This window comes from Ovis canadensis, chromosome 22 (assembly GCF_042477335.2).
Source record: "Ovis canadensis isolate MfBH-ARS-UI-01 breed Bighorn chromosome 22, ARS-UI_OviCan_v2, whole genome shotgun sequence".
In the NCBI taxonomy this organism is placed as follows: domain Eukaryota; kingdom Metazoa; phylum Chordata; class Mammalia; order Artiodactyla; family Bovidae; genus Ovis; species Ovis canadensis.
The window spans coordinates 32,741,371-32,765,133 of record NC_091266.1 but is presented as its reverse complement, the minus strand read 5'-3'; the positions used below and the strand labels follow the sequence as shown (position 1 = coordinate 32,765,133).

General features: G+C 43.2%; 1 protein-coding gene across 9 annotated transcripts in view; it reads right to left on the bottom strand.

Moving 5' to 3' along the window:
- Positions 1 to 23,763, bottom strand: part of CC2D2B (coiled-coil and C2 domain containing 2B) — a 206,286-nt gene that overhangs the window by 153,220 nt on the left and 29,303 nt on the right. The window contains exon 1 of one of the 9 annotated variants that reach the window (XM_069568152.1): positions 22,996 to 23,198. The exons of the other annotated variants lie outside the window; for them this stretch is intronic. The gene's annotated coding sequence lies outside the window, so the exon portion shown is untranslated. Of the gene's footprint in view, positions 1 to 22,995; positions 23,199 to 23,763 lie in introns of those variants that run through there. 9 annotated transcript variants of the gene reach the window in all.

Here is a 23,763-nt window from a genome sequence, read left to right as displayed (position 1 = left end):
GGTAGAAATGTCAATTCTTCACTTGACAGAGACAAAACTGAAGGAAACCGAAGCTTTGACAAAACAGGCTGATTTCAAGCCAATTAGCTATGTCAGAGGCAGAAAAGCTGATTCTTTTTAACTCTAACAGAAACAGTTATCATGACATCCAGAGCTGGCATCCTATTAAAGATTAAAATTATGTAATTTGTCCTTAGTCAAAATTCTGCAATACAGAGAAATCCCAGCTTCTCTACTTTATGATACCAAAGATGTTTTATTTTAAAATTTCACTCTATTAGTAAGAAAGATTTGGGGTGTTGGCAGATGTGGTGGATTTTAGGCAAAAAAACAAACAAAAAAAAAACATAAGTTTTGCTCTGCAGCTTCAGTGTGACACATTAGATTCAAATGGTTTCCAGTTTCTGATGGGTTACATCCAGACCAAGCTTGGCTTGTCATGTAGAGAACAAAACAGCCAATACAGACGAGCACTGGAGAGTGAGCATCAGTGGAGTGCTGTGGTCCCTTCCTGTGTTTACATAGCGCAGTGATGGGACACTCACTGAAGCTCAGGGGACTGGTCCTAATCTGACTTTGCCATTTCTCCAGCTCCTAGAGTCTCTGCCCCTTCTCCGCCTCTTCCTTCCTTTCCATTGGGGAGTTCTTGGTGACACATACTTAGATTGTTCTCACATTCAGGGGCTTTAAGATCCTTTCTCAGCTGCTTCATTCCAGGTCCCTTAGACTCAATCTCTTCTATGGCAACATCCCTCCCTCTGTTCCAATCACCACCGCTTCTCTATAATAGCCCTTTCTGGTATCTCCCCAATTCTTTTTCCTATCAGAATCCATCCTTCATGCACCTGCAGAATTCCTCCATAATTGATATTCCCAGGGCTCTGCCTGATTAAAAATGAAGGTAGTTTCCTTCTGATTGCCAGATGAAAACCTCACTGTCTACCCAGCCCTCTCAGCCCTTTAGAAATTTAAGCACTTCGCATCTCACCATTCCAATAAGCAGATGTGTGTGTCCGAGATCATACTGCCTGACATTACAACCACTAGACTGTATGCTCCCTAAGTGCCACGACTTTTTTCTGGTTTGTTCATTGCTATAGTCCTATTTTGAATGAATAAATGAATTTTGGATGCTGATATTTTTCAACATGAGATTTCCTTCAGCTGGAATCCTATTCCCCTCTTTCTCCGCCAAATCTTTTTCCTTGTCACGTTCAAAATCAAGCTCAAATAGAGGCCATGCTTCCCTCCATATGCCTCAAAGCTCAATGGTTCCTGTACTCCTCTCTTCACGTGCTTACCTCTAGATATTTAACGGATTGGCCTATTTTGGTTTGGGAGTTCTGTAGTTGTTATTTCATCCATTGTTCTATTAGTCAGCCAACAATTATTTATTCAGTGCATTACACTATTCACTAGACCTGCCTGAGGCTAAAGTTACATCAGTGAACAAATGTTTCCATTTCATGGTGCTTATATTCTAGTTTGGAAAAATAAAACAAGTAAAGTTTATAGAATGTTAATAATTATAAGTGCTAAGAAATGAGAAGAGGCAGGTAAAGAGGCAGCGCAGAGTGATTAGGAAAGACCTGAGATGGTGATATTAAAAGCGATAGGGATAAAGAGTCAGCAAGCACACCACTTAGCCAAGAGCATTTAAACTGGAACTGCAGGTACAAAGGCCCAGGGGTGGAACAGCACCTGGGCATGAGGCCAGTGTGGCTGGAAGAGTGAGGAAGGGGAAAAGAGTGAGAGATGGTCAGGGGTGGGGTCACTGGGTACCTTGCTCATAGGGCTTTACAGGTTCTGGTGAGGGTTTGGTCTTACTCTTAAGTGATCTGACTTCCTTCTAATCATTGGTATAATTTATCTTCAGCACCATGGTAAACAAGGGACCACCAGGGACCTTTGAAGACCCCGAAGAAGGAGGGTGTAGTCTTTTAGGTGGCAGGTCTCTGCCTCTTGTAATGAGGAGCTGAGGCACCCCAGTGAAGTCAGCTCTAAGGACAACCACTTAGTCAAGTTCGGACAGAGCCTGGCTCTGCTAGAGTAGAGCCTGTGCCAAGACCAGGGCTGGGAAGACATGGCCAGGAGGAGTAAGAACCACATCGTGATAGATCTTCTCTATACCTTCTGTTCTCGTTGGTAGCTCAGAGCTGCTAAATCTTCGCGGAGAGAACATCCTTATGAGGGGCCTCCAAACCAAAAGTCACCTGGATCCATCACCCCAAAGCCAAACTCCACAGACTTCTGAGGGGTGGCTCAAACTGGAGCACAGTCCAGACAACCTCACCTTTGCTCAGTGTCTAATCCTCCAATTCCCTGCATGCAAGATGACACATAATAGTACGGACTTCATAGGGTTGCTAGGTGAGAGTCAATGAGCTAACAATACATAACAACCTACAAAAGAACCCTCGCTGTATTCCAGATTATGTTCTCAGCACTCTACACACAGCAACTCATTTAACCGTCACAACACTCCTTCGAGGTACATCAGCTTCCTATGGCTGCCACAACACAACAAATTACCACCAATGTGGGTGACTGACAACAACAGAATTTTATTCTCTCACAATTCCAGAGGCTAAAAGTCCAGGATTAAGGTGTCAATGGGGCCAAAGGCTCTGGAGAGATTCCTTTCTTGCCTTGTCTAGCCTCTGGCGCTCCTGGCATTCCCTGGCTGTGGCTACGTCGTCCACTGTCTACCTCTGTCTACACATGACCTTTCCCCAGTCTCTGTGTGCAGTAGATTTCCCCCTCCTTTCTCTTTCTTATCTACCAGTCTTTAGATTTAGGGCCCATACTAAAACCAGAACGACCTCAAGATCCTTAACTACATCTACAAAGACTTCATTTCCAAATAAGACTGCAGTATCAGGAACTATTATCCTCACTGCTCTCTCTTTACAGGTGAGGAAACTGAGTCATAGGTTAAGTAGATTGCCCAAAGTTACACTGAAATAAACGTAGGGACCAGGAACTAAAGTCAGGCATTCTGGGTCCAGAAATCAAGATTTTAGCTACCACTCTACTCAGACGGTAAAACGTCTGCCTACAATGTGGGAGACCCGGGTTCGATCCCTGGTTCAGGAAGATCCCCTGGAGCAGGAAATGGCAACCCACTCCAGTATTCTTGCCTGGAGAATCCCATGGACGGAGGAGCCTGGTGGGCTGCAGTCCATGGGGTCGCAAAAAGTCGGACACGACTGAGCGACTTCACATTCAGTTTCACTACCCTATACCATGGGCTTCCTCAGTGGCTCTGCAGAAGCCTGCAGAGAATTCGCCTGCAATGCAGGAGATCCGGGTTCGATCTCTGGGTCAGGAGGATTGGAGGAGGGCACGGCAACCCACTCCAGTATTCTTGCCTGGGAAATCCCATGGACAGAGGAGTCTGGCAGGCTGTAGTCCATAAGGTCGCAAAGAGCTGGACACGATTGAAGCAACTGAGCACACACTCTACCCTACACTCTATGACTGTGCCTGCTGTGCGGTACAAATGCTGAATGTGGGAGCCAATCCCACATTATCCAGAAGGGAGCGAACCATGACTGACTTTGAGGATTTGGCTGAAGGGGTTGTCTGGACATCAGACAACGTCACACTTTTTCAAATATAGAGTCTTTTGGTCCCTGATGGTCAGAAGCTAGCAGCTAAGAGACAGAGGCTGGGATTATGGTTCCCAGGGAGGTTAAGGGACTTGCTCAAAGTCATACAGCTGGTAAGCGGCAGAACAGAGACTGGATCCAAGTCTCCCAACTCCGCTCCACTGCCTCAACTATTGTCCTGCATTAGAGACGCATAGCAGTCACTCAGCGTCATTCTTTCTTGGCTGAAACAATGCAAAAGAACCCAAAGTTCTGTTCAAATAGATCTTAAATTTCACCCCCACCCCATATTTTCCCAATTAATACATTCAGAGTCAGTTTGAAGATAAAGCAGTTTACTTTGGTGAGGCTTTTCTCCTGCCTGTTTTTAAGTCATGGAAGTCAGTGTAATGTCAATAGATAGACAAATGCTAAAAGTGCACTTCAAGGCCTCAATGATGGTCAATCAGTTAAAGGGTAAAAAGTAAAGGAGAGGAGGGGAAATCAGATAGACACAGAGAACACGAGTGGAAGGGAGACGGCGGGGGGAATAGAAAGAGAGGTAGAGAGAGACAGGCTAATAAATACCCAAGTCCAGTTCCACGGATCTCTTGAACCACAGACTTCAGAGAAAGTTATATGTGCCTAGTCGCTCAGTCGTGCCTGACTCTTTGCAAACCCACAGACTATAGCCCGCTAGGCTCCTCTGTTCATGGGGATTCTCCAGGCAAGAATACTCGAGTAGGTTGCCATGCCCTCCTCCAGGGCATCTTCCCAATCCAGGGAATCCATCCAGGTCTCCCACATGGCAGGCGGATTCTTTACCGTCTGAGCCACCAGGGAAGCCCTCAGAGAAAGTTACTTGACTTGTTTATAATCCCTTGTTTCTGCTCTTTGAAATGTTACTTAGCGGGTTAGTCTCAGTTCACTGTACTTTAGTTAGAAAAAGAATGCATTTATCCTAACAAAGTAGCCTGGTTGATCCTGAGTGGTCCCCGAAGAGGCTCAGTTTTGGGTGGGAAGAGCCCATTGGGTGATCTTGGGCAGTGGAACCGGGGTTGGGGAACAGAATAAGCTCTTCCTGCTAGTCAGACTCAGCCAACCTCAAGCTCATCACCCAACCGTTCTTGCTGTGGGCTATGCTCTTCTCAGATTGGTAGCAAGTAACTGATTGACTTTGTACTGGTGTGCCTGACTCTAAAACTGTTAATAACTGCAAAAATCAAAGAATAGCAGAGGATCTGCGTATGGGGAATAAGGAAGCAAAGGAATCCCCTTCCCTTTCTCCTTCTTACTTCCTCCCACCACACCACCTACCTCCTCACCCACCCTCTCTGGCCTTTCCTGAATTCTTTTGCCCATAGATTGCATGGAGAACAATAGATCTTTGTGGACGTCGTGGATTCCCATATTCAAGTACAGAGTTGTTTCCGGCAGAGTGATATCATTGAGATCACAGACAGGAATTCCCTGTGACCCAGCCAACAAGGATAATAACCACGTGTATTGATGGTCTCTGCAATAAACACACTGCTTCCACTAAACAAATCCTCTTCCATATCTGAAATTGAAGAATTGTGCTCTGGGGATTCTATGCTTTCTCAAATCAGCTGCATTTGTCAACAAGCCTTGGTTATGCTGGTGAGAAAGACAGAAAATCTGTGCTGGCCATATATCACTAGTGTGGGAGTCAAAGTGGGGATGGGGTGAATTGACTCACCCAGGTAGCCCAGCCTCACAGCCCGCCCCTCCACCCCACCCCCACCTCTGTCTTCTGCATCTCATTTGTAAGTTATCTTATTTCTACCTCCTCATTTTTTCACTTATGAAGTACAAAAGTCAGAAGCAACATAAAAATATTTCTGCAACAAAATATGCCATAAACAAAATAAAAATGACAAACTGAGGAAAATGTTTGTAACAACTATGAAATAGTTGGTTTCCTTAATATATGAAAGTCATTAAAAATCGCTAAGACAATGATCAAGACAACCCCTCAGAATTACCACAAGTCAATACCAGAAAAATAAATAATCCAATCAAAAAGTGGAGAAAAGACCTAAACAGACATTTTTCCAAAGAAGACATACAGATGACTAACAAACACATGAAAAGATGCTTAACATCGCTCATTATTCAGTTCAGTTCAGTTCAGTTGCTCAGTCGTGTCCGACTCTTTGCGACCCCATGAATCGCAGCACACCAGGCCTCCCTGTCTATCACCATCTCCCGGAGTTCACTCAGACCCACGTCCATCGAGTCAGTGATGCCATCCAGCCATCTCATCCTCTGTCGTCCCCTTCTCCTCCTACCCCCCAATCCCTCCCAGCATCAGAGTCTTTTCCAATGAGTCAACTCTTTGCATGAGGTGGCCAAAGTACTGGAGCTTCAGCTTTAGCATCATTACTTCCAAAGAAATCCCAGGGCTGATCTCCTTCAGAATGGACTGGTTGGATCTCCTTGCAGTCCAAGGGACCCTCAAGAGTCTTCTCCAACACCACAGTTCAAAAGCATCAATTCTTCGGCGCTCAGCCTTCTTCACAGTCCAACTCTCACATCCATACACGACCACAGGATAAACCATAGCCAATGCAAATCAAAACTACAATGAGATATCACCTTACACCAGTTAGAATGCCCATTATCCAAAAGCCTACAAACAATAAATGCTGAAGAGGGTGTGGAGAAAAGGGAGCCCTCTTGCACTGTTGGTGGGAATGTAAATTGATTCTGTCATTATGGAAGACGGTATAGAGATTCCTTAAAAAACTGAGAATAAAACCACCATATGGAGGGATTGGGGGCAGGAGGAGAAGGGGACGACAGAGGATGAGATGTCTGGATGGCATCAGTAACTCGATGGACGTAAGTCTGAGTGAACTCTGGGAGTTGGTGATGGACAGGGAGGCCTGGTGTGCTGCGATTCATGGGGTCGCAAAGAGTTGGACACGACTGAGCGACTGAACTGAACTGAACTGATGACCCAGCAATCCCATTCCTAGGCACATACCCTGAGGAAACCAAAATTGAAATAGACACACGTATCCCAATGTTCATTGCAGCACTATTTACAATAGCTAAAACATGGAAGCAACCTAGATGTCCATCAACAGTTGAATGGATAAAGAAGCTGTGGAATTTATAAACAGTGGAATATTACTCAGCCATAAAATAGCACATTTGCGTCAGTTTTAATGAGATGGATGAACCTAAAGGCTATTATACAGATTGAAGTAAGTCAGAAAGAGAAAGATAAATATCATATACTAACGCATATAAGCTGAGTGCTGACAAATTGATGCTTTTGAACTGTGGTGTTGGAGAAGACTCTTGAGAGTCCCTTGGACTGCAGGGAGATCCAACCAGTCCATCCTAAAGAAGATCAGTCCTGAGTGTTGATTGGAAGGACTGATGTTGAAGCTGAAACTCCAATATTTTGGCCACCTGATGCAAAGAGCTGACGCATTTGAAAAGACCCTGATGCTGGGAAAGACTGAAGGTGGGAGGAGAAGGGGACGACAGAGGATGAGATGGTTGGATGGCATCACCAACTCAACGGACATGAGTTTGGGTAAACTCTGGGAGTTGGTGCTGGACAGGGAAGCCTGGCATGCTGCAGTCCATGGGATCACAAAGAGTCAGACACGACTGAGTGACTGAAATGAACTGAACTGAACTGAACGAATGTATGTGGAATCTAGAAAGATGGTGCCAAAGAATTTAACAGACATAGACAACAGACTTATGGACATGGGGAGAGGGGAGGATGGGGTGAGTTATATGGAAAGAGTAACATGGAAACTTCCATTACCATATGCAAAATAGATAGCCAATGGGAATTTGCTGTATGGCTCAGGAAACTCAAACAGAGGCTCTGTATCAACCTAGAGGGGTGGATGGGGAGGGAGATGGGAGTGAGGTTCAAGAGGAAGGGGACATATGTATACCTATGGCTGATTCATGTTGAGGGTTGACAGAATACAACAAAATTCTGTAAAGGAATTATCCTTCAATTAAAAATAAATTAATTTAAAAAATTAAAAAGGGCAAAGAACACAAATAAGTAATTTAAAGAAAAAGAAATAAATACTGTCAACATGTTAGAAGCATGTACTAAATGTACTAAAGGAAAAATGAGATACTATTTATTACTTATCAGAATAACAATGTTTTTTAAAGTTGATATTAACAAAGTTTTTTACTATATAATATTACATACTTATTAGAATGGCAAAAAAAAATGCAATGTTGGCAAGGATGCAGAGCAATTGGAAGTCTTATACACTGCTGCTGGGGATGCAAAATGGAACCGCCACTTTGGGAAGAATTTGCGAGTTTCTTATGAAGTTAAACCACACACGTGTGTCTGCATGTGTGCGTGTGCGCAGGTGTGTGTGCTAAGTCACTTCAGTTGTGTCCGACTCTGTGTGACCCCATGGAATGTAGCCCACCAGGCTCCTCTGTCCAGGGGATTTTCCAGGCAAGAATGCAGGAATGGGTTGCCATGCCCTCCTTGAGGGGACCTTCCTGACCCAGGGATCGAACCCATGTCTCTTACATCTCCTGCATTAGCAGGTAGGTTCTTTACCACTAGCACCACCTGAGAAGCCCCTTGTTAAAATATATACTTATCATATAACCAGACAGTCCTACTCTTAGCTATTTACCCAAAAAGAGTGGAGATGCGTCTACACAAAAACCTGTACCTGATTATTTATAACAGTTTTATTCATCACCCCAAACTCAAAACAACCCAAATGTGCATCAGCTAGTGAAAGCACAGAAACTGTGATTCAACAGAATTCTATTCAGCAACAAACAGGGTATAAACTATTCATGAGCGCAACAGCATGGATGGATCACAAAAGCGTTATGCTGAGTGAGAGAAGCCAGACTCAGAAAACTGTGCATGATTTCATTTATATGATATTCTGGAAAAGGCAAAACTAAGGACAGAAATCAGATTAGCAGGCAGAGGTTCAGGGACAAAGGACGGACTGAAAAGTCCACGAGGGAACTTTCAGCAATGCTGGATGCATTCTGCATCTAGACTGTGGTGGTAATTACAAAACGACATACATTCGTTAAATTCTCTTTCCTCTCCCCCTTCCCTCTCTTTCTTCCTTCTTTCTTCTCTACTAATTAAAAATTCTTAGTAAAAATTCCCAAAAACCTAAAGGTTCTGAGTTGAAGAGAAAGAATTTACAGAGGGTTTCCAGTTGGGATTAAAGTGATAAAGATGCTAGGAGCCTGGAAAGTGGGCATCGGGTAAATGGGAAGAGATGTGTCTGTGATCTGATGTCACCTTTGCTGATTCCCTGCCCTCTCTACCATCCTGCCAGCCACTCACTAACGTAAGCAGTCCAAGCAGCCATCTCTGGGTCCCCATTCACTCAGTCTTCCCAGATCAATGTCATCTCTTTTGTATTCTTTACAGAAAAATTGCCAGATCTCATTTCACCAGGCTTTGGGTGGATTAAAAGCTTTATTCTGAGGGAAATTTGGCATCTCTTTTCAGGCATCTCTTCCCAGGTAGCCCAATGGTAAAGAATCTGCCTGCCAATCCAGGAGACATAGGAGATACGGGTTCAGTCCCTGACATCGGGGAGATCCCCTGGAGTAGGAAATGGCAAACCACTCCAGTATTCTTGCTTAGAAAATTCCATGGACAGAGGAGCCTGGCGGTCCACAATCCATGGAGGTCACAAAGAGTCAGCCACAACGCTGACTGAGTATGCACACGCCTGAGTATGCACACGCTCAGGCATCTCTGCTGTGACGTATTAATGCAAGAGGGAACAGCTCTCTGGATAAGGCATGATCAAGCTTCTAAACATCCATGGTAACTGTCACAGATCACCTGGTATCTAAGCAACTCTCTTCAACCATCAACGCAGAGTACCTGCACTTCAGATGCTTGTGTGAGAACTCAGTTCTAAATTGATTAATATGTAGTTCCTGTCAAGGAAGTGACAGATAACAACTTATTTGGGAGGGGCAATCTGAAAGTACCCTAGATTATTCAAAGCATATTTCCTGTACTCATTTAGTGAGGTGGAAGGCAGGAGTTAGAGAAAGGTTCCTGGGCCTTGGAGAAAGGTGTGTCCTCCTTAGAGCAAAACTAATAAGATAAACCCATAACAGATGACAACAGCTCCTACCAAAACCACCCACACTTTAAAAAATGTATGTTCAGTCCTGTGACTTGAGTATGTCCTCAAATCCAGAATGCAACTAAGAAAGTGGCATCCTACTCACTTCTGTATCTTGGATGAAGAAACATGTGAGAATATGGTGAGGCAGGGCCGTCTGCATGCAGTGAAAAGGCAGCTTAAAGAACTGGTCAGTGCAGGGTCCCTCCGGCACAGTCTGGGAGGGGATGATGTCTTGGGTCACGGTCACTTCCCTGAAAGTTCTTTCTCCATAGTGACGAAGGATAATTCCTCTAAGTTAATCAAACTAACCCCCCACTATGATTTCATGTTCACCAAGTTTTCTTGCCATGATTTTTCTACAAGGTAAAAAAATATGAGCTGATCATTGTTAAACAATAGTGGTATTATGCCATAAACTAGTCAGTCCTAAAGGAAATCAACCCTGAATGTTCACTGGAAGGACAGATGCTGAAGCAGAAACTCTAATACTTTGGGCACCTGATATGAAGAGCTGACTCACTGAAAACGACCCTGATGCTAGAGAAGATTGAAGGCAAGAGAAGGGGGTGGCAGAGAGTGAGACAGTTAGCATCGCTGAGTCAATGGACATGAATCTGAGCAAATTCTGGGAGTTAGTGGATGACAGAGGAACCCAGTGTACTGCAGTCCATGGGGTGGAACAGAGTTGGACACCACTCAGCCACTGAACTACAACAATGAGACACAGGCTGCGTGTAGAATACAGATGCGATGCGGAGATTGCAGGCCACGGGTACAGCACAGTCTATGCACTTCTTGCTCACACCCAAGAGGTCTGTTTTCTTATTTGCTCAGATTCACAGAGGTAGGAGGGGTACAGGCAAACAAAGAGGCAACTCTGGGGGCTCAAAACAGAAAAGACAGATCCCATGTGCTTTCCCTTTTCCGGAATCATAATAATGTGCTGAATGGAGGGGAAAGTGTCTCTTAGCAAAAGCTAAGGACACCGCATAAGGATACCATACTAGGAACCGTACATTATAGTCTTTGGAAATGATGGCTAAGACAGTTAAATTCTTTATAAAGATGCTTACAAACCCAAAGACTCTGGGGAATGCAAGAGTTGAAGAGGAAGTTTTTACTCCACCTTCTGCTAGTCTTTGTTTCCTAGAATTGACCGCTGAGAATGCCACATTAGTAGACCCATCTTTAGAGGGTGGATGGCTAAATTAGATAACAAAGACACCATTGGGCTGGCTCACCACTAAGTCTCTCAGGGCTGGGTGGAGAAAGGCCACTTCCTTTCTTAGACCTTTACACAGCGCTGATACGTTTATTCCACTTCTCTTGCCTTTAGTATCCCCAGTGAACTGATCCATGCCACACCAGTTCTAAAGATTTGATTTCTTCTGACTTGTTTTTGTTTGTTGTTTTTTTTGCCTCCTTGTACTCTGTGCATGCCTAAACTCCACCTTTCCACAACCCATGTTATTCTCTGATTCACAACACCTGGCTTCTGTCCCACCATTCTATTAAAGCCACTCACACAAGTATCCAATGGATGTTTTTCCATTTCTTATAGAATTTGATACTGTTAATTACACAAACTCTCCCTTTTCTTGGCTCCCATGACACCAGACTCTTCTTGTAGTCCTCTGATCTCTCTGACCCTTACTTTCCTGGCATCTCTTTCTCATCATACTCTTTCAACAGAGATGTGCCACAATGTTTCATCTTGGGAAACTTGGCTCATGTTGCTTCACACACATACAACCAACGGAATGGTGATGGTTCCCCAAGCTTTACTGGGATGACCTCCTGATCTATGTCTCCAGTCCAGGACTTTGTCTTGAGCTCCAGATCTGTAATTCCAGTCACTTACTGAACATATCTGCTTTGATGTTCGACAGCCAAGATCACCATGCCTAAAACTAAATTTCCCTGTTCCGCACGATCTACTCCGTGAACGTCATCATCATGCCCCTAGTCTCCCTGCTGCTGCTGCTGCTGCTGCTAAGTCGCTTCAGTCGTGTCTGACTCTGTGCGACCCCATAGACGGCAGCCCACCAGGCTCCCCCGTCCCTGGGGTTTCCTTCTCCAATGCATGAAAGTGAAAAGTGAAATTAAAGTCGCTCAGTCGTGTCTGCGGAGAAGGCAATGGCACCCCACTCCAGTACTCTTGCCTGGAAAATCCCATGGGCGGAGGAACCTGGTAGGCTGCAGTCCATGGGGTCACTAAGAGTCGGATACGACTGAGCGACTTCACTTTCACTTTTCACTTTCATGCATTGGAGAAGGAAATGGCAACCCACTCCAGTGTTCTTGCCTGGAGAATCCCAGGGACGGTGGAGCTTAGTGGGCTGCGGTCTATGGGATCACACAGAGTCAGACACGGCTGAAGCGACTTAGCAGCAGCAGCAGCAGTAGCAGCAGCAGTCATGTCTGACTCTTAGCGACCCCATGGGCTACAGTCTACCAGGCTCCTCCGTCCATGGGATTTTCCAGGCAAGAGTACTGGAGTGGGGCGCCATTGCCTCCTCCCCTCGTCTCCCTAGACTCTCCCTTCTCCCTTCAATCAAACTTCAAGTTTTTATTGATTCTACCCACCAAATATCTCCCAAAGCCTTTACCTATTTCTTCCCTGACTTCTACAATAGCTTCTGTAGAGGCCTTTCCACATCCAGGCTCTTCCTCTTCCAGCTATCCTCTACTTTGAAGCTAGCATTATCATCCTAAAAATGCAAACCTCATTACATGACTGCCACCAGTGTGATCTTCCCATACGTCTCAAAATAAAAGTTACACACTTTAACCACAATTTAAAGGCCAAGTCCCCACACAATTCGTGTGTGGTTCAAAGTGTTAGTTTCTAAATTGGCCCTTCTTTTTCGTATTTCGGTGTCTTTTGTGTCTTCATAGCTCTTCTCTCCTGCCACATGTCCTGCTTCTTTATTCTGCCCGAAGCACTCTTCTTTCCTCCCTTCTTTATCTTTTCCTAACTTACGAAGAAACTGGAGTTCAGGATAATTAGTGTACGTGTCACCACTTCCAGGAAGTCTTCCTGAAAGTCTCTTGACCCTTCTCTAATGACAGATTAAATACCCTCCTTTGCCTCTGTCTGTGTCAGTCTCCTCTATGAGACCAACATGCTTTGAGAACACTACACAGTTTTAGATCTCCAGAAATCAGCAAAGGAGCTGGTCTGTGTCAGTATTCCATATGTCAGCTGAATAAATGAATGGATAAGATGGATTTGAATCTCTAGTACACAGCGTTTTCCCTCAAGAAAAGGGGAGATTTATTTGATCTTTCCAAATGTGTTTTAACTTCTCAACTTTATGGTTCTGACTATTTTTAGTGAGCTGCCAGGCAACTCAACTTCAGTTTGTATGTATTGTAGGAAGCAAGAGGACAGATGTTTGGGCAGTAAGTCCCAAATCTGGATCCCAGAGCTTAGTCATAAACTCCATGGAATATTCTCTCTCTGAATTACCAAGAATAATAGATTCAAATAATTTGTTTGTAGTAGAAGGAACTACACATTTAGTTTGTCCTTTCTAAGCTAGCATGGTTAACTATATTGTCTCTGAGAGTGAGTCATTCTGATTAAAGAGAAGCATTTTACGATTACGTAACAATCCATCTATTTCCTTGTGTTTGATTATATAATCATCCTATAGGATGGACTCTCACCCCTGCCTCTTAACTAGCTCTGTGACTTGGGCAACTTACTTGATCTTTCTAAATCTTCATTTTCTAGACTAAAAATTTTAGAACATCTGTCACTTAATTTGGGAAGCTGATGTGAAGATGTAGTGAGCTCTGTATGAAAAAAATGATTTGAGTGATCCCAACCAGCCCCATGGGCTCAGTTCCTACTATCCATATGTGGGAAATACTCTAACTTATATTTAGTCCAGACATATGGATTCTTGATATTTCAACTGTCTCCTTGACACACAGGCGCCTCAAATCTACTCTGCCCAAATGGAATTCATGCTTTTCCCTTCCCACCAAACCTGTTCCTCACCCAGCTCTCCATAGCCCTCAGTGAGCATCTCTACCACTCATCCAGTTGTGAACCAAGAATAATGGCATCATCCTCCACCCCCTCCTCATCCTTGTCCACATCCTAAGAGCTGCCCATCCAGCAAGTGTAACTGAGAGTTGTGTCGAACCCCGGGATTCACCGCCCAAAGATTCTGATGCCCTGTCCTCCGCCACCACTCTGCCACCTTCTTACTTCAACCGCCACCTCCTCCCATGGCAGGTTGGTCACCCTGCATACACCCCTGCCTCTTGACAACTTGTTTTCCACGCTGCAGCGTGAACTTTTCAAAGTCTCTATATGATCACAAAACCCACTAGTTACTTAAAACCCTTCATAGCTTCCCATTACTCTAAGACCACAATCCTTCATGTAACTCATAGGTTCTGCCCTTCCTCAGGTTCCAGCCTCTCTTATCACCTCTCTTCCCTCACTCTGCCTCCTTTCAGCCCTCACTTCAGCTTTCTTCCCCTGCGACAGGGTCCTAGCACAATTTTTTAACTCTGCTTGGAACATTCTCTTCCCACTCTCTAGATCACAGGTGAAAGTCACCTCCTCAAGGATGCCTCAGAAACCCCATGCATGAACTCCTCACTAACTGGCACTCCTCACAGCACTCTAAATGGTTTCTTCATATTGCTTAAGGCTGTTGTAATTAATTAGCTGGGCTTCCCAGGTGGCTCCGCAGTAAAGAATCCGCCTGCCAATACAAGAGATGTGGATTCAATCCAGAAGATCCTCTGGAGGAGGGCATGGCAACCCACTCCAGTTTTCTTGCCTGGGAAATCTTCTGGACAGAGGAGCCAGGCAGGCTACAGTCCATAGTGTCACAAAAGAGTCAAACCTGACTTAGCGACTAACAAAAATCAATCAATCCATTAGCTACATGCTGAAATCTTCTACCTTGTCAGTCATTCTCAATTCTAGCTGCACATTAATGTCACTGGAGAACTTTGTGAAAATACCAACCCCCGAATCCCATTCCAGAATAATTAAATCAGAATCATCAAGGTGGAGCCTGGGCATTGCTATTTTTTAATGGTTCCCTGGTGCATCTAACATGCAGCCAAGGTTGGGAACCTTTGCTTCAGAGGGCAAGGACCAGGTCTGCTTATCCATAGCTTTATCCCTAGAGCCAAGCACACGGCACTGTCACACACAGTAGGCACTCAATAAATGGTAAATGTAGCTATGATTAGTATTATTATTGTTATGGTCAATATGGTTATGATTAAGATTATAACTTTTTTCACATTTTTGGCATCTGTGACCCTTTACCACAAAATCCCAATTACGTATTAATAGCAGCCAAATCATGCTTTTAAAATTCAGCAAATTTCTATTTTCCTGTCAACACAGAGCTTCAATTAAGAACTGACTAGGCTTACTTGACAAAATATTTTCACAACAAGCTATCTCTCCAAGGTGAAACAAAATACAGCATATTAAAAAATTCATAGCTTAAAATTCTTTTCTATGTATGTATATACGTTAGCAATTATAGTCACTTGAATACGAACTTTCTAGTTTTGTAATGACAAGAGTTAATTGGATTGCCCACTGCTTTGTCATTCTGATTCTTTTTTGTTTTACTCTTCTCTGTTAGTAGCTTTTCTCTCCTGCCACATGACCTTTTCTTATTAAGCAAACGTCAAACCCACTCACCACCCTAGCTCAATGGCAGTTGAAGTTTCTTCAGCTTGCAGTTTTCCTATTAAGTCCTGTGTCAGAGGGCAAACTCTGTATAACTAACTCCTTTAGAGAACCTTCTAAGGATATAGTTTCTATAGTCCTATAGCCCAGGCCTCAGTCATCAACCTGCTCAGAATCACCAGAAAGTTTTGTTGAAGAAAAGTCACTGGACCCCACCCCCAGAGTTTCTGATTCAGTATGTCTGCAATGAGACCAGAGAATGTGTACCTCTAACAAGTTTCCAGGTAATGCTGGCTCTGGGGCCACACTTTGAAAATCACTGCTACCTCCCACTTAATGGCTGATATTTTCTTAAAATAGAGAGAGAAGCTATGAGGGCTTTTAGGGGTACAGTGGGTAAAGACTATATCCAACGTATTCTTTATAAATATAAAGAAAAAATATGCACAACCATGGGTCTTTCTCCCATGATTTCAGAGGGATTTTCTCTGTGCTATTCTGTAAACAACTATATCGTGCATATACTTCTCTTTTTAGAAGAGATTGTGAAGCTATGTGGGGGGAGCATGCCTCCAGTTTCTTCCTAACAGGGAAATTAGAAAACACCTCCAGGCTCCTTTTTAAAGGCAGCCCTGGTTCACCATTTCTGCAGCCAGCCAGATTTGTGAAGCCACCCTCAGGATTGTTTAACACAATGGTGGAAGAGGGGTTAAAATAGCAGTGAGGGAATTGCTAAGAAGCTCTTCAAAGAAACAAACTTCACAGTCACTCTAGGAAGTTTCAACAGAGGTTGGTGGGGAAGGATAGGATAAGGGATTCCAAGGTATCCCAAAGCAAGCTACTGAGCCTAGCACCAGCGCCCTGGCAAGATGCCAGGCAAGCAAGCAAGACACTATCACTGGGAAAAAATAGCTAGAGTGCACGTAGATCTTAGCCTTAGCAACTGCTCAGCATGTCAGTGTGATATATTCAGATGTGCAGACAAGACATCTTCTCTCTTCAAGGGGAGCGACTAGGACAACAGAGGTTTTCTGTGTGCTATCCTAATCTGGGGGCCGGTGGGGCACGCTAACGGTGCCCAGGACCATCCTGGTCTTAATATATCTTCAGACCTCTTTTCAGTCCTTTCAGTTCCACTCCCTTCCCCTTGTACCGTCCCCACTCAGCTTCACTCCTACCTTCTCCACAACCACACAGGCACCCTCTCCTCTAAGACACACGCCCTCCTGGTAACCTCCAGCAATTTTAGTTTCACTTAAACCATTCTTTTTCCTTCCCTGAAGTAATTTTTGTGTCTGATTTCAGCATCATATTCAGGCTTCCCACCATTCTGACTTTGGGGGAATGAATGGGATTTATCTTTTTCAGATTAAAAAGAATCTCAAAGTTTGAAAGGATCTTTAGAGTTTCTGCACTTCAAGGTTCCAGCCCTGACTACACAGGAGACTCACCTGGGACTTTTTCCAGTCCTACCCAGAGCAATTGTATCAGAATCGCTGGGACTGAACCCAGGTACTGGTCATTTTAAAAGCCCTTCAGGTGATTCTAATGCACGACCAAGGTTTCAGAACTTCTTCTAAGTGGCAAATTCAGTTCTACAGAATTCTTGAAAGATGGATATTTAACCTCTTCAGTAAACTTCTCCATTGATGGGGACAGTCACTGGAGTCAGGACTACACTACGTGTCCATGTAGTCCTAGCCTTTGACAGACATTTATAATTATCAAGAAACTCTTATCTTGATTCAAGCTTTGTTACATTCTAAATCCTATCCCTTGATCCCAATGAGCTATGAAGCAACACAGTGTATGTTTATTTCTTTATTAATTTTTTTTCTAATCCTCAAAGACAAAGCTATTTATATACAAAACTATTTTCTGTTGGCAAACTTGCTAATCACACTTTCTTTGTTTTCATTCAAATCACAGATAGTAAAAAGCACAGACATTACTTTGCCAACAAAGGTCCGGCTAGTCAAGGCTATGGTTTTTCCAGTAGTCATGGTATGGATGTGAGAGTTGGACTATAAAGAAAGCTGAGTGCCGAAGAATTGATGCTTTTGAACTGTGGTGTTGGAGAAGACTCTTGAGAGTCCCTTGGACTGCAAGGAGATCCAATCAGTCCATCCTAAAGGAGATCAGTCCTGAATATTCACTGGAAGGACTGATGTTGAAGCTGAAACGCCAATACTTTGGCCACCTGATGCGAAGAGCTGACTCATTTGAAAAGACCCTGATGCTGGGAAAGATTGAAGGCAAGAGAAGAAGGGGACGATAGAGGGTGAGATGGTTGGATGGCATCACCGACTCAATGGACATGATTTAGGGTAAACTCTGGGAGTTGTTGATGGACAGGGAGGCCTGGCATGTTATGGTCCATGGGGTCTCAAAGAGTTGGACACAACTGAGAGACTGAACTGAACTGAGGAGATGAATGCCAGGTGAGCAAGTGAAGCTTCATCTGTATATATAGCTACTCCCCATCGTTTGTGTTACCGCCTGAGCAGTAACTTTAGATTCTCACAGGGGATGGAACCCTACAGTGAAATGCACATGGGAGGGATCCAGGTTGCACACTCCTTATGAGAATCATCCTGAAACCATTCCTACCCTGTCCCCAGTCCATGGAAAAATTGTCTTCCATGAAACCGGTCCCCGGAGCCTAAAAATTTGGGGACTGCTGATCTATAACCTTTCTTCAATGTGGATTTCATACCATCTTTGACATGATTTGGTGGCTCAGGCCAATCTATGTTCAGAAAACATAGAAAGTGTGATTGGAACAGAACATAGTTTTGTATATAAATAGTTTTGTCTTTGAGGATTAGAAAAAAAAGTTTTTAATAAAAAATCCACTTGCAATGCAGGAGATCCAGATTTGATCCCGGGCTTGAAAAGATCCCCTGAAGAAGGAAATGGCAACCCACTCCAATATTCTTGCCTAGAGAATTCCATGGACAGAGGAGCCTGGTGGGCTACAGTCTCTGGGGTCGCAAAGAGGCAGACATGATTGAATGACTAACACTTTCACACATTGACATGATTTAGCCATGATTCATACTAATGCTAATCCTCTTAGTTCATTCTTATCCAGTCCATATTTCTCCATCTCATCTTTAAGCATATCATGAAAGACTTTGTTATACATCTTTCTCATCCTAAAATACTTACATATAAAATTATATAATATGTGGGATTTGTCATAAAAAATTCCAATACCAACAACAAAAAGACTTGGTGGAAGGGAGAGTAACAGAGGAAACAAAAATCGCAGAACATGTATTGATAATTGTTGAAGATGGGTAATAGGTATGCAGAGGTTTATTATAATACACTGTTTTTTGTTTGATGTTTTCTATAACTAAAAATTTTGTGACTTTTTTGCTGAAGTAGAGAACACTATTTGTATAAATTTGAGAGACTGCCAAAATTTATTAATTCTAGCCCCCAACTATCCATCTCCCAAATGGGGGTGATTTGATATGACTTGATTTAAAAACTCCATGCCAGCTCAACTGTTTGGGATCTTTTTTCTCCTAGGTTCTAACAAATCTTTCATATTTATTTTAAGATTTTGCCAAGAATTAACTTCATGTGGAATTTCCTGAATCCAGTCTCTCCCATATTTCATAACTTGGATTGCTAACTCTAGAGTTTAAAGGTCATCTCTGTCATGTTCTTTAAACTCATTTAGAAAAGTCAGGGGCTTTCTTAATAACTTAATAATGCAAGTTTTAGTTTGAATTGATTGAACTGCATTTTTCTAGACTGAAGCAAAATAGAAGTTCAGAGTTCCAATTCCTTTGTGAAATCCATTGTCATTGTGCGTCTCCCTTCCTGCTCATGTTCTTGAACTGAATCATAACCAAAATAACTTTTTTTGTTATCTTTAGCATTTTTTCCTGCCTGCCTAATCTCCAGATGATACTTGGCCCAAGTGACACTATTTTTAAAAGAATTCTCCCAGCTTCCAAACATTTTCTCAATTACTCGCTATTTTTTCTCTATTGTACAAATATCTGGGGAAATATTTTTTTTATTTCATAAAAGTTATGGTCATCATAGACATTTTCAGAAAAAAGAGAAACACATAAAAGAAAAAACTCACCCATAATTTCTGAGCTCCTTATCAAACTCCCTCTGGTCAAATGAATGTTTTAAATGTTTCTCTTCTCTTATGTATTAAGATTACTTGTGATTCTATAAGTAGATTTCTCATTTAGTTGATTATTTCAATTTTAGACTCAACTTTTTTGAGCCATATTCTTTACCAAATCTGGCCATGGAATCTCACCTATCATCTTTCTGATTATTTTTTTTAATCTGCCTTCTGATTGTATTTCTCAACGTTAGGATTATTAATGCCTAAATAAACTAGTTATTTCTCCTACATTTCTGACCATATTTTTCTTTTCAATCCGAATTAAATCAAGGAAGAAGGGCACTAATGAAGGCTTCACAGGTGGCTCAGTGGTAAAGACATACAGGATCAGAGGTAGATGAGAGGCTCAGAAGTGAGGCCCTCATGTAACACATCTACTTCATCAGCACCCAGTTTTACCCAGCACTTACCCTGTCTCCTTCCCACCTCCTCAGGTGAAAAGAGAAGGACTACAGACCAGAAAAGCTCCCATCACCCTCACAGTCACGTCCAGCATCATTTGCTGTGTGTTTGCTGGGTACCAGGGACTGTGCTAAGCACTCTACATGCATTATTTGTGAAAGCCTCTAACACTGTAGATAACATCAGACCCTTTTTTGCATTTGAGGAAACTGGGAGTCAGAATATGCTCATGGTCACACAGACACTGAGTGCAGAGCTGGAATCTGAACACAAGCTTGTCTGAGTCTGGCAAGCCTACGCTCTTAATTATCAGGAGGAACTGATACTCATCTAATTCTCTTCTATCCCTCCCACCCCCACCTCCCACCCACCCACTTCCTTCAGCCAAGCAGAACCAGTTTACGCAGCCATCCTCTGAGAAAAGTTGCAATGGACTGTTTCTGTCTCATAAGTTGTTAGGTTGGGTTTTGTGGCTGACCTTCATATCCTGTGATCTTATGATCTTGGCCACAAGAGGTTGTTCCAGCAATTTCTGCTTAAGCCAAAGCTTAGGCTGGGTTTCATGATCTCAGTTAATATTTATAACAAAACTATAAACTAGGTACTCATATTTTAATCCCATTGTATGGGTGGAAAAACTGCTATTCAGAGAAGTTAAGTTACCAACCTGAGGTCAAACAGCTAGTAAAGGGCAAAACTAGGAGTGGAAGTTGGTTCATCTGCTCTATCTCCTTTCGGGAGAAAGATCAACGGAGTTGGCCTGAACAAGAAACCCTGTTGAAATCAGTTTGTGACAACAGAGGGGAGTTGTCCAGCCACCACAGCAGAGAACAGAATCATCGAAGAGAGGAGTTTTTTCTGTGGAAGAGAGATCGGAGGGGGATACCTCCACAGTAGCTGTCCAGTCGTGTGAGCTGGTGCTACACCTTCATCAAAGGGGCCCCCAATCCAGCTGATATGCAGCAGTAGAGTCTGTTATCTGTATTTCCTGACTAATCCATATGGGGAAGTAAACAGGAAAAGAATCCAGTCCTTGTCACCTGTGCCTGACACAGACACACTCTTTAGGCTTAAACTCCCTGCAACACACCCCATCCCAAATCTGGTCTGAAGGATGGAGTGACCTTGGAACCTTGCAGATCCTGATACTTGAATCCTACCTTCACCCCAGCCTCCAGCTTTACTTCTTCTCCTGATAAGTAACTCTTGCCTCCTTCCTCTTTGTCTACCAGCTTCAGGAAGAGGATACGGAGGCCTAAGGTGCTTTCAACAGGCCCTCTGTGCCCTGGGTGGACATCGAAGGTTGCCTGGGAGAACAGCAAGTCGGATGTAGTGGGCAACTCAGAAGGCCGTACAAGTATTGGCCTCTAGCATTTCTACTTCCTGGGTCTACCAGGGTCTTGGGGTGGTGGGGAGTAAATCCAGAATCTTTCCCCAGCTTTCACACCTGCAGGTAGAGCCCCTATTCTCTACAAGGGACCTCAGAGCTCACAGACATCCCCACATCTCTGAGGTCGACCGGAGTGAAGAGTTTCTGGTGAGAGTAAGTGCTGGGAATGCTGACAACTAACCATGGAGTGCGTTTTTAGTGCACCCATAAAGTCTGCGTATTCTAAGGATCTCGTATACATACCACAAACGATGGGCTATTCCAAGAAAGATCCAGGAATACAAAAAGCAGGATTTCTTGGCTTCAAGTCTCTTCCCTTTGAAACTCTGTCTTATGGACAGTTTGGCAAAAGGACAAATTGCTACCCAGATCTTTCCTACTGAAAAGCAAACAAAACAAACACACACACAAAACTGAACAAGAAAATCACTTGGTTATATAAAGCATTCCACCCTCAGGAAGACAGGATATAGTAATCAGAAACAGAAAAAAAGGCAAAAATTGACTAGGAACCTGTATTTTTTTTTTTTTACATAGATAGTCTATTTCCTTCCACCCCTATTCCAGGGCCTCCTGCTGTTCTATTTGTTGGTTACCAAACGTCCCATCTTCAAATCTGTTCCTCCTTTCCATAATCAGCAATATCTAGAAACTGAGTTCCCAAGACAACCACAAATATTTGTTATTCTTTTTGTCGTGTGACTTGCCCTAAAAATAAACTCAGATATCTTTCCTACTATCAAAATGACAGGAAGAATGTAAATGGATATTGTTTTTTTATGCATACCTGTGAAATAACTAAGGCACAATGCCACTTAGGCAAAATTTCTAGGAATACTGTGAAAGTCCTAAAACAGAAAATAATGTAAAAGCTGGGTGTGTTAGAAGATTGTTCCATGTTTAAAATGGATTGTTCCATGTTTAAAATGGAACAAGCAAAAGAAGGCTTGGGGAAAATGGATTAGAATAAGCAGATAAAGTTTACATGCAAACAAGTAAAACAAACAAGGGAACAAACAAGCAGAAAATGTTTTCCTTTAGAAAGGGGGAGGCGAAGAGCAGAGGGAACGTTTGCTCTGAGGTCTAGTCAAGGTTTAGCCTCTTTCTGCTGAAATGCCCCCTTGATGTGCCAGCCAAGGACCCCCAAAGACCTCCATTTGAAGCTGACAGTACTTGAAATCAATTCACAAACACGATTTGTTTTCTGTTCTCATGTGACTCTGGAGTGATGGGCTTTAGGGAATGATGGATACAGTCTCTATTACGGCTCCAACATGGTAATGACCCTACTACACAAATTATTGTGAGTTAGGGAGCTGTCAAATTAAATGAGGTTCAACAAATGGCATTGTCACAATGGCAACAGTGATACTCACAAAACTTTACATTTTGATGGTCTTGACAAGAGTTTGCAAACACGCATTCATGTCCATTCTCTTTTCTGATCTCCAGAGAAACTCTACAGGACGCAGAAGAAACACACACACACACACACAAATCCCATATTCAGGTATGTAAAAGCTGAGGCTAAATAGCAAGGAAACTTGTCCACCCTGTACGTGGCAGGGTTGTACAATTCAACCAAGGCTTCCACGTCCAGCCCCATGTCCTTTTACCTTAGATGTTCTCTATGGCTCCACCTCACCATTCCCATTATCATCCAAGAATCCTAAAACCAATAGAATTTGTGATACAGAGGACTGGAAGTTTAAAAACCACCCTTAGAGCTTTTCGAGAATTCAGTTCAGAAGTAAAACAACAGAAAGATTGTGGAGAAACAAACAGGAAGTGTTCAGATGAACTAAGGCAGGATGAAGTCAATAAGGCAACAGGGAAATTCTCTCTCTCTTCCTCCTTCATGTCCTCCCTACTCAGAACTTCCTCAAAGGGCCTATTCTAAGACTCAGGACTTCCCCAAATGACCCTTTCATCCAATATTGGACAGTCTCTTAAATTCCTCTGGCTAACCTGACTCGATGCACATGAGTCTGAGTGAACTCCCGGAGATGGTGATGGACAGGGAGGCCTGGCGTGCTGCGATTCATGGGGTCGCAAAGAGTCGGACACGGCTGAGCGACTGAACTGAACTGAACTGAACTGAACCGAACCTTCCTGACTGACCAGGAGTAAGTTTCCAATGTTTTCTTGGAACTACCATATCAGTCACATTCATGTCATTATCTCCTTTGACACATGTTCCTTATATTACATGGCCTCTGGATCCTTCCCCATTCTGGACACATCCACCCACCTAGTTTGTCAACATCTCACTTTCGGTGTGATGCACAGAGGAAATGTACCACCCATAATGTGATTTTCAGTTCTTCACTCCATAAATCAATCAAAAGTAAATTGGTATGTACTGAATCACGAGGGACCTTTGG